Raw genomic sequence first — 15,439 nt, forward strand, 5'->3', positions numbered from 1 at the left:
TTCACTCATCACTCTTCTGTTTCTATTTCTCTATCTATGTCTATTTGTCTCTCACTCTTCTCTCTCTTTCTCTCTATGTGTCTGTTCGTCTGTTTGTCTCTCTCCCCCATTGTGTTCACCTTGCTCACACTTTCCATTCCCTCTTCTCTATTTACCGAGCTCTTCACTACAAGAAAATGCACTTTTAGCGATCACTTTGTCTCTCTCTCGCCCATCACTCTGTCTCTGTCTATCTCTCTTCTCTATCTGTCTCGCACTCATCTCTCTCTCACCACCCATCTCCTCTACCATATTCACTACTACTGCAAATGTCATTCCACTACCAGCATTATTACCATTGTTGTCATTCCACCTCTACGACTACCATTCCTACCACCATCGTTACCACTCCATTATCACTACCATCACTACTACTACTATTACCTCTCCTCTACCATCGCCACTAAATATTTTGTTTTTCGGGTTTTTTTTTAGTGAATATTTTACCATTTCTACCACCATCGTTACCACTCCACTACCACTACCATCACTACTACTACTATTACTTCTCCTCTACCATCGCCACTGAATGTTTTTTTTTACTTTTTTAGATGTATCTTACTTAAATGTATCTAAAAAGTAAAATATTGTAAAAAATATATTTTTAAAAATTAATAAATACACAAAATACGAAAAATATGAAAAATATATTGAATTTTAGTATTTTTTTTTGTGTATTTTTGGTATATAGGGATTTTTTAAAATTTTTTTTTACGAAAAGTTCTAGGTACAAGATGTTTTAGTCATATATGCGTTATTTGCTGACAAATAACCAATTTAGTCGGTAAATTGGTCTAAAACTTTGCGGGGGAAATTACTTTTAATATTCGCGCCCTCTTCCATTCTCGTTTTGAACAAACACAAAAGTCCTCTCTCTTTTGGCAACTAAAATAATTTAGTCGCTGAATAAAAATAAAAATTTACTTTCACTCATCACTCTTTCTCTCTCTTTCTGTCTGTCTATCTCTCTTTCTCTCTGTGCCACTGTCTCTGTCTCTCTTCTCTTTCTCTCTCTCTCACTTATCACTCTTCTCTATCTGTCTATCTCTTTCTCTCTATGTTTCTGTTTTTGTCTCTGTCTCTCTTCTTTTTCTCTCTCTCACTCATCACTCTTCTCTGTTTGTCTGTCTGTCTCTTTGTCTCTCTCTCTGTGTGTCTCTCGCGCATCTCTCTATCTCTCTCATCTGTCTATGTCTCTCTGTCTCTTTCGTTCATCTCTTCTCTCTCTCTCTCTTGCTCTTGCTCATCTCTCTTCTCTCGCTCTCTCTCATCTCTTTTCTCTCTGTCTCTCTCGCTCATATCTCTTATCTCTATCTCTCTCTTTGTCTCTCTCGTTCATCTCTCTTCTCTCTATGTCTCTCTCGCTCATTTCTTTTCTCTCTATCTCTCTCTCTGTCTCTCTCGTTCATCTCTTCTCTCTCTTTGTCTCTTTTTCTGTCTCACTCTCTATCCCTCTCTCTCTTTGTCTCTCTCTCTTTCTCTCTCTCACTCATCACTCTTCTCTGTCTGTCTGTGTCTCTGTCTCTTTTTCTCTTTGTCTCTCGCTCATCTCTCTTCTTTCTATCTCTCTCATCTTTTTTCTTTCTCTATCTCTCTCACCCATCTCTCATCTCTCTATCTCTCTCTCTGTCTCTCCTGCTCATCGTTCTTCTCTTTCTATCTCTCTCTTTTTCTATGTCTTTCTCTCGATCATCTCTTTTCGCTCTCTTTCTCTCTCTCTCTTTGTCTATCTCTCACTCATCTCTTGTTTCTCTCTATCTCTATCTCTTTCTCTCTCTGTCTCTTTCTCTATCTGTCTCTCTCACTCATCACTCTTCTCTCTCTCTTTCTCTCTCTATGTCTTTCTCTCTGTGTGTCTGTCTGTCTCCCCTATTGTGTTCACTTTGCTCACTCTCTCATTCCCCTCTTCTCTATTTACCGAGCTCTTCACTAGGCAAAAATGCACTTTTAGCGATCACTCTGTCTGTCTCTCACTCATCACTCTGTCTCTATCTCTCTCTCACTCATCTCTCTCTCACCACCCACCATTGTTGCCACTCCACCTCTACAACTACCATTATTACCACCATCATTACCACTCCACTACCACTACCACCACTACTACCACTATTACCTCTCCTCTACCACTGCCACTCCATCTCCTCTACCACTACCACAACTTCACCACTAATCTCCTTCGCCATTACCACTCCACTATCACCAGTTTCGCCATCACAACTCCACCTCTTTGTCTCTCTCTCTTGCTCATTTATCTTCTCTCTCTCTTTCACTCATCTCTCTTCTCTATCTCTTCTCAAATATTTTTTTTTCAATTATTGTTTTTTTTCAATTATTTTTCTTTCAATTATAATGTGTATGATCCCATCGTCATAAATAATAAAAAAAATAAATATAAATATTTTAGGCCTAGACAAACATGTTTTTTAGTTTATATTTTTAAATTTTTTTAAACATTTTGTTCAAACCAAACATGTTTGTACTATATGTTTTTCTAAAAATAAATAAAAACCAATTTATAAAATTTATGGAAAATATTTTTCATTAAAATATTACCCCTACTTCTACCAAAGTAAAAAAATAAGAATTATTTTTTATTCATTAAAATAAAAATGAAACAAATGAATTTTCAACCTTAATAACTAAAAAAAAAAAGAATAAAAAAAAAATCATTAACTATTAAAAAAAAATTTATTTTAACAAAAAATAAATTTTTTTTTTAAAAAAAGAGCCATTTTGTTGTTTAAATATTACCAAAAAAACAAAAAAATATTCCCGCTCGATTTCCCACCCCCCTTTTTTCCATTCCCGCTCGGCTTCCCCCCCTCCCTATCTCTTGAACCAAAATCCCCAATTTGAAAAACCAAAAATCCCCTTCAACCAAAAATCCCTAATTCTTACGGCTCCGCCGAGTTCAAGAAGATATGACTAAGAGGGTATCTAGGCTCCAATCTGTGGAGATCGAAGCCATGGCCGTTTGCCACTCATTTTCCACGATTGTACTAACGGTTGTAGCCACGACTACTGCCTGCGAGTGAGGAAGAGAAGAGATGAGAGGCGAGCGTTTAGAGATGGAGGTGCAAGAAGAAAGTGAAGAAAAGGTGTGCAGCTTTGCAAAGTTATTTTTTTTTTGGAATTGGAGAGGCGAAATAGACAGCTTTGCAAAGTTGTCTCCCAGACGATATTGCCCTCAAAATCGCCTCTTCCCTTCAGGTTTCTTCCCTGCAAATTGTTTTTTTTTGTTTTTATTGTTATTTGAATGTGATGATTTTGTTTATTTATTTTTATTCTTTATTCTTTTTTGGAATTTCAAGCTATCAAATGTGTAGCCGTTGGGTAGTTGCTCATGGTTTTGGCGCGCGCTGTGTGGGTCGGATTGTGTGTGGGAGAGTCTGTACAAAGATAGATGGCTAGCCCTTGATTTGGGCAGAGACTCTTCTTCTGCTCCACAGATTAAAACCCATCAGCTTGACCCACAAATTCAGTCCTCCTCCATGGTTCTCTCTCTCTCTCTCTCTCTCATATTCAGTTCATTATCTTGTTTGCTCTTTTTTTTTTTTTTTTTTTTTTTGGGTTCAGTTTCTTGTTTCAATTATTTGATTTTGGGAATTTTGTGTTATGTGCTTGAATGAAGTGATTATTAATAGTGCAACATAATTTAATTTATTTGGGTTTGTTACTCTGTCTATTGTTTTTTAGCTGGGTTTGAACTTTGAAGTCTTTATGAGGACTATACCTTTGTCAATTTCTATTGAAATACAGAATGGTGTCCTATGCATTTGCCGTGCAACATCCCCTTTTTAATGAGAACAATTGTAGACTTTAGAATGTTGGGAACACTGACAGTGTCCATGACTTCACGCTTTATTGTACTTTGATTAGGTTCCTATAGTAGATAATACCTTACTAAAAGTGAAAAGTGAAATTCAGTCACAATACATGGATAGAATGGAAGAGACTAGAGGGTCCTACCTTACTAAAGAAAATAGTGAGGGGGATATTTCTGTCAAAGGTCTGCCAGGAATACAACTGACAGAAGAAGAAGAGAAGGAAATTGGCAATGTTGGATGGAAGCAATTTTTAGATTACATCCTCGTCTCAAAGGGATCGTTGATGCTTTCTTCAGTAATAATTACTCAGATTGGTTTTGTTGCTCTTCAAGCTGTTTCAAGTTATTGGCTAGCTTTCAGCATTCAAATTCCTAAAATTGGTAGTGGCATCTTAATTGGAGTATACACTACAATTTCGACAATAAGTACCCTCTTTGTATATCTAAGGTCTTTATCAGCTGCTTTTCTAGGATTAAAAGCTTCGAAGGCTTTCTTTTCAAATTTCACTAATTCTATTTTCAATGCTCCTATGCTCTTCTTTGATTCAACCCCAGTTGGACGAATTTTGACCCGAGTAAGATTTTATTCTTCTTCAATCAATTCTAAAGTAACAATAGTATTTATGTATCGTAGTGAAGTGTAATGTATTGCATAGCTAGTTACTAGTATGCACTTTTATATACATGCTTGTTATATGTAGGCTTCATCAGATTTATGTGTGGTGGATTTCGACATACCTTTCTCATTTGCCTTTGTGGTTGCTCCTTTAATTGAATCGGTAGCAATTATTGGCATTATGGCGTCAGTCACGTGGCAAGTTCTCTTTGTAGCATTCTTTGCTACAGCGGCTTCAAAATATGTTCAGGTGAGTTTCATTTTCCAACTTAATAGTAATATTTTTCTTATTTTCATTGATGAAAGGAAAATTTTAATTAAGGAAATTCTTTATTGACTCAAGGGATATTATCAAGCCTCTGCAAGGGAACTAATGAGAATCAATGGAACAACAAAAGCACCTGTCATGAATTATGCAGCCGAGACCTCACTTGGAGTGGTAACTATAAGAGCATTTAACATGGCAAACAGGTTCTTCCAAAACTACCTAAAGCTTGTAGACAATGATGCAAAACTTTTCTTTTACTCCAATGCAACCATGGAGTGGTTAATTTTGAGAGTAGAAGCACTTCAAAATCTAACTTTATTCACTGCTGTTTTTCTCTTGGTTTTACTTCCCAAGGGTTATGTTGATCCAGGTATATCCATGGTTCAGTGGAATAATTCATTTATTGCTTAGAAATTTTCTTCTAGATTCTTAAAACATGTCTTTTTTGCAGGGCTTGTTGGACTTTCTCTTTCTTATGCTTTGGCTTTGACAAGCACCCAAGTGTTCATGATTTAATGGTATAGCAGCTTGGCTAATTATATTATTTCAGTGGAACGAATCAAACAGTTCATGCACATACCTCCAAAGCCTCCAGCAATTGTGGAAGATAGAAGGCCACCATCTTCATGGCCTTCTAAAGGGAGGATAGACTTACAGGATCTAAAGGTAAGGGAACTTATTATTAATCCCACTACATATGGAAGGTAAAGATAATCAATTTTACCACTTCATCACATTCCTCATAGTATATGATGAAGTGCCATGGCGGTTATCGATTTTCATAATGTAAAAGCAATCTTATGTTAGTAAACATATGACAAATCAAATTAATTCTTGATTGCAGGCTCTAGAAAAGTGTCAACTCAAGACTACCATCAATAGTCTTCCAAGTTTGCTAGATTCTTCTGGTGAATTGAACTCCGAAACATGGAAGCAACTTCATTGAAATGCATATTATGATGCAATTTAAAACATGAAAGATTTAGATAAAGTCATTATTTAGTGAAGTTGCAGTCCATAGTCCATACATAACCTTATATTTATAAACAAAGCATAAATTTTGTTCTTTCTTCTTGTTCCAACAGTGAGTGATGAAGGCGAAAATTGGAGCGTGGGGCAACGCCAACTCTTCTGTCTCGGAAGAGTCCTGCTAAGAAGAAACAAATTTCTAGTTTTGGATGAAGCAACAACTTCAATTGATTCTACCACTGATGCCATTCTACAAAGGATAATTAGGGAAGAATTCTCAAATTGCACAGTGATAACTGTAGCTTATAGCGTTCCAACTGTCATAGACAGTGACATGGTCATGGTCCTTTCTTTTGGTATGCTTCTATTCCACCCAACAGCTTTCGAGTATTATCTTCTTATTTTTAAATGTTTTGGTAAACACCCCTTGCTCCAATAAAAAAAGATTAATTATAATAATTTGAGGATAATTTTATGATACACTGTTTGAAAAATTTTAGGTAAAACTTTCACTAAAGACCCAAAAAAAAAAAAAAAAAAACTTAAAAAGTCTAAAAAATTGGCTTATTTTTGTCTTTTGTATACTTTGTAAAAATGCTTTCCACTTTTTTTTTTTAAAAAAAAAAAATTCTAGGATTGTTTAGTCCATATGAACCTTTTATTTTTATTTTTTAAAATTAAAAACTGACTTAAAGGTGAAAAGAATTAACTAAAGACAAAAATAAATCAATTTATATGTCCTGTGTAAGTCTTCCATTGTGTTGAATTGGGTTTTAGCACTTGTTTCATTGGGTAAGATCCAATTTTTTTTAATGGCATTGTTAAGATATTCTAGACTGATGGGTTTAACTTCAAATTCAAATTACGTGATTGTTGTAAATATAACAGGTCATCAAAGAAGAGAGTAAGTGCTCTTGCCATAAGCAATGATGGTCTGTTTGTTTGGGTTGTGGATTTGGATGGATTACATGAAAATCAAGCTTCACCCAGTAAGAAGAAGGCAGTGACAATTCTTGCCCACTACTATAGCATTATTACTGGCCTGGTTTGTCGTTTGTTATCTTTGTATCTTTTCTCTTCTTCATTGCTCTGTTCTATATATAGGCATTTGTTAATGCCTACCTATTTCCATCATAATTATATCAAAAACCAGATCATAACATTAATAATACATCTAAGACTTGGCAATGCAGATTTATGCTTAGCAATTATGGGTAATTTGTTTCGGTATATTATCATAGACATTTCTACCATTCAAAGTTTTTTTATTTTTTTTTATTTTTGTGAATCAGTGGTCATTTCTCCCATTAATGACAGAAAAAAAATGGGATGGATATTATTCTAAACAGTTGTATCTTCTTACAGGAATACTCACCAGATGGACGATTCATTGTTCGTGCTGATTGGGATTTTAAAATTCGTGTAACTCATTTTCCTCCCCATTGAAATAAATAATTATTTAGTCAATTCCATTTTATTTCTTTATCCAATAATGTTCATCTTATGACAGGTTACTGTGTTTCCCAAGAAGCCTTTGGATGGAGCTCATGAGATACAGAGTTTTTGCCTTGGGCATACCGAGTGAGTGATTTTTTTTGTTATCACATGTTTATATTACATCAGTGGTAAGAGAAAACGAAGTTGACAGTAGACAGGCATTGGGGTTTTGGCTTATGTCTTTGAGAATTTTGCTGCTTGAGCTAAAAATAATTTTTTTTTTTTGGAAAAGTTATTAACATAGTGACATTGAGAATCCGATTGTAGCATCTATCTGACATAATGGTCCAGATTAACTTATTTTTATGAGAATACTTCATTTTGGATGTTTTTCTAGATTCTAACTTTTCTTATTTTATTTGTAGGTGACTTCCAAAAACGATCAAGCACAAGGCTGATGCTTCAAAACCATATATATTTCTTCATGTTTTAGAATTTTTTTTGGATTCCTTCATTGATTTTCCTTTTAATTTTTGTTCAATTACTTACTGGTTTTCAATGGATGGATGTTTAAAACTTGTCTTAATTAATGTTTTGAATGGAATGATTGTAAAGTTTGGGATTGAGTAGGAAAATATGATGAATTTTAATGTTATATTTAGGTTGAGTTGAATGAATTTTGTTCAATATTGGATTGAATGTTTATAAACAAAAATTGATTGTTCAAAAAAAAAAAAAAAAAAAGAGATTCGGCGACTAACTAATTAGTCGTTGATTGTTTAATGTCTTTTGGCGACTAAATAATTGGTCGCCAAATTCTACACTTTTGCGACTGAAATCATTGGTCGGCAATTCCTTACCTTTTGGCGACTAAATTATTAGTTAGCGATTCTTCAACTTTTGGCGACGAAAATAGTTGGTCGCCGATTTTTTGCTTTTGGCAACAAACATATTTTGTTGGGAAAATATCACTTTTCGCGACCAAAGTGTTTTAGCGACTAAATGAATTAGCCGTGGTAGTGATATATTTAGCGACCAAAAATTTAGTCGACAAATCTAACTTTTTGCCGACTGACAAAAGTTTTGGTCGCCAATTACTTTTGCCGACCCTCAATTGGCGACCAAAGTGGCGACCAAAAAAATTGGTTGCGAATGACTTTTGCCGACTAAAAATGGATTTTTGCCGACCAAATTTTTAGTTGGCAGAAGTGTAATTTTTTTGTAGTGAATATTGCCGACCAATCTTTTGGTCGTGGAATGTGACAATTTGCGACCAAATTAGTTGGTCGTGGAAATGGGCGACAAATGCTGACCAAACTATTTGGTTGTTGAATGTGCGAATTGGCGACTAACATGTTTGGTCGGGAAAATATGACTTTTTGCGACTAAAGTGTTTTAGCTACTAAATGGATTAGTCGCAGTAATTATATATTTAGCGACCAAAAATTTAGTCGGCAAATATAACTTTTTCGCGACTAAAAAATTTTTTAGTCGCTAGTTACTTTCCGCAACCCTCAATTGGCGACCAAAGTGGCGACCAAAAAAATTAGTCGCGGATAACTTTTGCCGACTAAAAATAGACTTTTGCCGACCAAATTTTTAGTCGGCAAAAGTGTGAATTCTTGTAGTGTACACCTCAAACTCATACTCATTCGAAACCCTAATATCTCCTCCATCTCTCTTTCTTTTTATTTTTTAGCTCATTGACCTCGACCTCTATCATCATCACCATCACCATCTTCATCACCATCACCATCACCATCACGATCCCTCACATTTTTGCCTTCACCCCTTGTTGGATTAATCTTCTGTGTAAATAAAATAAATTGAAACTAAATCAAACAAAATAAATAAATAGCGTACCGAATTTATTTATCGAATCGAATTAAAATTAAAAAACCAAGTCGAGTGCGTGACACTCTGTCCTTAAGACAGATTCGCCCCGCTACGGTGCTTACGGTTGAGTGGCGTCTATCTCCCAGGATACAATGATCTTCACAAATTTGTAGAAGCACTTCAAACAAATTTGTTCGATGAACCAAACCTGTGTTCTATACTCTTTTTATTTTTTCCTAAAAATATATATGAAGAATAAATGCACTAGAGCAAAATGGACAGCAATGAGACAATTTCCAGATTGATTTTCGGATCGCGAGATTGCTGGAACAGATCTGTATATATAGACTCGAACAGGTGCTTCATTTGAGATGAACAGATATGGATTTCAAAAGAACAGGTGCAACAGATAACTAAATCTGTCTACAATCTGTAACTGCTGGACAGTTTGAAACCTGTCCAGATTTGAACCTGTAACTGCCTGGGCATTTTGAAATGAATCTGTCCGAAATTCTATATGGAATTTGAACTGTAGGAGGCACAAATTTTGGACTAGAATTTGAATTCAAATTCAAATTATAAAATGCAAAATTTTAATTAATTTTTTTTTTCCCGCAAGAAATTTGGAAAAAAAAACAAATAAATTAATGTTAGAACCAACCCGACCCACAACCCACACCCGCGCCCGGACGGACGGCGGCGGCGCGCGTGTGGTGGTTTTAGTTAAGGTTCACTTTGTCCATAACTCCTCCCTTGTACAAACTTGGGGTGCCCCTTGGGGCCCAACCTAAGTGTTGTAGGCTAGAGCTTATATACACAAATAAACTCTCTTAAAGTTTCAATGTGGGACAAGCCTCACAAGGAAACCACATTTAAAACTTAAATGTTCTATTCCATGAACTCGAAAACGACGTCATGTTCCCATTCACTCCTAAATGGTTTTGACGAACCGTCTTCACCGTGTGACTTGCCACGCGGCAAGGAACACTTCACCTCTTCGGACCCACCCAAAAGACGTTCGGGGCCCACTCAATTTTGGGCTTAAGGTCGGCTCAAAATAAGCCTAATAAACCAAATTTTCCAACAATCCCCCATATGAATGGAATTTGACGGAGAGAAAATGCAACAACATGATCTAATTACAGAGAGTACAGAAATTGAAAATATTCTGCAAATGATAGGTAGCTTTTGGCTTTGAACCTTCCCTTGTGAGACACTATCGGATTTACTAGCTAACCAATGAACATGATGTCTTGAATTGTTCAGCTGTTTGTGTAAACCAAGACAATAGAACTCACACAGTATATAGCCTTAGACACAGTTTAGTTCTCACTATTATGTTCATTTTGGCCTTGAACAACCTGGTCTTTCATGAGTGCTCTATAGAATTGTAGCCCTTCACAAATCTCATAGAACCGGCCCAGTTCACACTCATATCGGTGATTCTTATGAAGAGTATCTTGCCATACTCCACTAGGTATACCTAGATATAAGAATCATTAAAAGTATTACTTAACCTAAAATGCTGCAGATATCACTATTTCATCATAGAAATGGGTAGGAGTTAGACTCCCCAGTGATCTTTCTGAGTCATTCATAACTCGGTTGTCCCTTTGAACCTAGATCTTGGGATCTCCAGTCAACTAGGTTGGGTTGCCATTGTGGTAACTCTTATTTAATAGGCTTTAGTCCCATTCCCCTTGATGAATTCTCAACTAGCTAACCCTTTGGTTAGTGGATCCGCTATGTTGTCTTTAGACTTTACATATTCAATGGAAATAATTCCATCAAAGAGTAGTTGTCTCACGGTGTTATGTTGACGATGAATGTGTCGTGACTTACCGTTATATATATGACTCTGTACTTTACCTATTGCTGATTGACTATCGCAATGTATGCATATAGCAGGCACCGATTTTGGCCAAATTGAAATATCTTCAAGCAAGTGGCGAAGCCATTCTGCTTCTTCCCCAGCTTTGTCCATAGTAGACCTAGCAATGCAAGTCTGTTTGGAAGATTTCCAAGATACAGTCGCTCCACCAAGAGTAAAGACATACCCACTGGTGGACTTTGAGTCTCTAGTATCCGATATCCAATTTGCATCATAGTATCCTTCAAGTACTGCTGGATATCTAATATAATTAAGCCTAATGTTACGAGTAAATCGGAGATACCTAAGAACCCTTATAATTGCTTTCTAGTGTTCTACTCCTGGGTTACTCGTATATCTATTTAATTTACTTACTGCATAAGCTATATCTGGGCGAGTGCAGTTCATCAAGTACATTAAGCTTCCAATAATTTGGGCATACTCTAATTGAGAAATATTTTCCTATACATTCTTAGAAAGATACAAATTAACATCTACAGGTGTTCTAGCAAGATGATCATCATCTTTGCTGAATTTGTCAAGTATTTTCTCAATGTAATGAGATTGTGACAAAGCATAACCTTCTGATGTTTTGGTAAGTTTCATACCAAGAATTACATCAGCAATGCCTATGTCCTTCATGTCAAAATGTTTATTCAACATTTTCTTGATCGTTTTAATCATATAATTATTACTACCTATGATGAGCATATCATCTACATAAAGACATACAATGACATAACCTTTGTCTGTGTTTTTAATATAAACACATTTGTCACACTCATTAATTTTAAATCCATTTGACGTCATTGCCTTGTCAAATTTCTCATGCCATTGCTTTGGCGCCTATTTTAAACTATATAATGATTTAACCAATTTACACACTTTCTTTTCTTTTCCTGGAACTAAAAAACCTTATGGTTGTTCCATGTAAATTTCTTCATCTAACTCACCATTTAAGAAAGCGGTTTTCACATCCATTTGATGAATTTCTAGATTGTATAGAGATGCAATGGCAATTAGCATTCTAACGGATGTTATTCTAGTAACTGGTGAGTATGTGTCAAAGTAATCAAGACATTTTTTTTGTCTAAAACCTTTGACCACAAGTCTTGTCTTGTATTTGTCAATTGATCCATCCGCTTTTAATTTTCTTTTGCAAATCCACTTGTACCCAAGAGGTTTACAACCTGGTGGCAAATCCACCAATTCCCAAATGTGATTTTGCAAGATGGATTCAACTTCACTATTGATAGCTTCCTTCCATAAAGGAGCTTCAGGACTGGACATAGCCTCGTTAAAAGTTAAAGGCTCATTTTCTAACAAAAATGTTAGAAAATCTGGACCAAAAGATTTTGAGGTTCTAGCACGTTTACTACGCTTAGGTTCATCTTCCTCATTTTGGTCTAACTTTTGCTCATGTTCTTGATCATGTTCTTGATCCTGACTAGGAATGGCATCATGAGATCTTTTATTGTTGCTAGTTTCTTGTCCAGTCTTATTTGAAAATACATGTTCAAAGAATGATGCATTCTGAGACTCAATAATAGTATTTACATGTATTTTGGTATGTTCTGATTTATGAATCAAAAACCGATATGCACTACTATTCTTAGCATAACCAATGAAAATGCAATCAATGGTCTTAGGACCTATCTTAGTCTTTTTAGGACTAGGAATAGCCACTTTAGCTAAATACCCCCACACTTTTAAGTATTTGTAGGATAATACTCTACCATGCCACATTTCATAAGGTGTTTGATTCACTTTCTTTCGGGGTACTTTATTTAAAATATAATTAGCAGAAAGTATTGCTTCCCCCCACAAGTTCTGAGGTAATCCAGAACTTATTAACATGGCATTCATCATTTCTTTTAAAGTCCTATTTTTCCTTTCAGCAATTTCATTTTGCTGAGGTGAGTAAGGAGCAGTGGTTTGATGAATTATTTCATGTTCTTTACAAAATTCACCAAAAGGTGATTCATATTTACCACCTCTATCACTTCTAAGTTTCTTGATTTTCTTACCAAGTTGATTTTCAACTTTATTCTTATATTGAATAAAAGTTTCCAAAACTTCTTCCTTGGTTCGAATTAAATAAACATAACTATATCTAGTATAGTCATCTATAAAAGTGATAAAATATTTTTTCCCACCTCTTGTTTGAATTGACTTAAAATCACATATGTCACTATGAATTAATTCAAGTGGTTCCGTACTTCTTTCAATTGAATGAAAAGGAGTTTTGGATAATTTTGCCTCAACACAAATTTCACATTTATGATTTGAATCAATGTCAAATTTAGGTAAACATTCCATATTAATTAATCCACGCAAAGATCCATAATTAACATGTCCTAGTCTACCATGCCATAAATTTGAAGACTCATGCAAGTAAGAAGAATATGCATTTTTATTAATGACTGAGGGTACAATGGTCATTACATCTATCTTGAAAAGGCCATCAGACATGTAACATTTTCCTACATACATCCCGTTTTTGGTAAGTACAAACTTGTCACTTTTAAAAACTAGCCTAAACCCATTCTTACTCAACAAAGATCCGGAAACTAAATTCTTGCGAATGTCCGGTACATGCAGCACATTGTTAAGAGTGAGTTCCTTTCTTGATGTCATCTTTAGTACAATCTTTTCTTGTCCTTCAACTTTGGAAGTTGAGAAGTTGCCCATAAAAAGTTGTTTACCGTTGCCCACTGTAGAATAAGATGTGAACATCTTTTTGTCGGCACAAATATGGTGAGTAGCACCAGTGTCCACCCACCATTCTTTAGGATTTCCGACAAGATTTGCCTTGGAAACAATTGCAGAAAGATTTATGACATCTACACCATTGGAAGTTTCATCCATTTCGGTCATTTTGGCTTTAGCAACCTTCTTACTTGATCTTCCTTTGCCTTTACGTTTGTAACGGCGATTTTTGGCCCAATGTCCCTCTTTGTTACAAATGTAACACATGCCATTAAACTTGTATTTCTTAGTTTCCCCTCCTTTAGATAGCATTCTCTTCTGCCATCTTTTAAAAACAGTTCCTAATAACTTCTTTGGTTTTCCACCATGATTCACTGGCATAGTCCCAACATAAGGAGAGGTTGGCGTAATGGCAATCACCATACCAGTACTGGTTTGAACATTAGTTTGACCAGTTTTAGTAGCCATAAATTCTAAATTATAAAATAAAATTATAATTAGAATTTTATACTACACAGAAAATTTAAACCAAAAAACACAGAATTTTAAATTTTTTAAAAATAAAAGAAATAAGAATTGTAACTTTTATTTCCAATTAATTTGAAAATAAAATAAAATTTTATTTAAACAAATTAAACCAAAACTACAGAAATAAATTCTGTTAAAATAAAAGAAACAAAACAAAATGTAACTTTTATTTTCAATTAATTTGGAAATAAAATAAAATAAAATTTTATTTAATCAAATTAATTCCACACAGAAAACTAATCCAAATTCACAGAATTAAATTCTATAAAAATAAAGAAACAGGAATGTAACTTTTATTTTCCAATTAATTTGGAAATAAAATAAAATAAAATTTTATTTAATCAAATTAATTCCACACAGAAAACTAATCCAAATTCACAGAATTAAATTCTATAAAAATAAAGAAACAGGAATGTAACTTTTATTTTCCAATTAATTTGGAAATAAAATAAAATAAAATTTTATTTAACCAAATTAATTTCACACAGAAAATTAATTTCTGTAACACTTCAATAATTAAAATACTGAAACAGAATTTTAATTATTGAAAACTCAGAAAATAATTTCTGAAAACCAAAATTAATTTCTGAAAAAATTTCACAAAAATATATTCTGAATTGTTAATGACACCAGTATATTACTACTAGTTGTCAAAGAAAATAGACAGTATATTATTACTATCTGTCAAATAGCATATAATCACTATTTGTTTTTCCAACCAGAATATTATTTTGTGAATCCACAGAAAATAATTTTTTTTTATAAACGAAGAATGAAAAAGAGAAACAAACGAAAAATTCTGTAAACAGAATAATTTGAATTTGTCTTAAGATTGTTGGATTAATCTTCTGTGTAAATAAAATAAATTAAAACTAAATCAAACAAAATAAATAAATAACGTACCGAATTTATTTATCGAACCGAATTAAAATTAAAAAACCAAGTCGAGTGTGTGACACTCTGTCCTTAAGACAGATTCGCCCCGCTACGGTGCTTACGGTTGAGTGGCGTCTATCTCCCAGGATACAATGATCTTCACAAATTTGTAGAAGCACTTCAAACAAATTTTTTCGGTGAACCAAACCTGTGTTCTATACTCTCTTTATTTTTTCCTAAAAATATATATGAAGAATAAATGCACTAGAGCAAAATGGATAGCAATGAGACAATTTCCAGATTGATTTTCGGATCGCGAGATTGTTGGAACAGATCTGTATATATAGACTCGAACAGGTGCTTCATTTGAAATGAACAGATATGGATTTCAAAAGAACAGGTGCAATAGATAACTGAATCTGTCTACAATCTGTAACTGCTGGACAGTTTGAAAACTGTCCAGAT

The 15,439-nt window shown here is 34.4% G+C and overlaps 1 pseudogene; it reads left to right on the top strand.

Annotated features, from left to right (window-relative positions):
* The first annotated feature begins 3,592 nt into the window (after positions 1-3,592).
* On the top strand, positions 3,593-7,584 carry LOC114266822 (ABC transporter C family member 8-like; annotated as a pseudogene).
* The last annotated feature ends 7,855 nt before the right edge of the window (positions 7,585-15,439 follow it).

The sequence above is a fragment of the Camellia sinensis genome, chromosome 6 (assembly GCF_055761805.1).
Source record: "Camellia sinensis isolate YWXY chromosome 6, ASM5576180v1, whole genome shotgun sequence".
Taxonomy (NCBI): domain Eukaryota; kingdom Viridiplantae; phylum Streptophyta; class Magnoliopsida; order Ericales; family Theaceae; genus Camellia; species Camellia sinensis.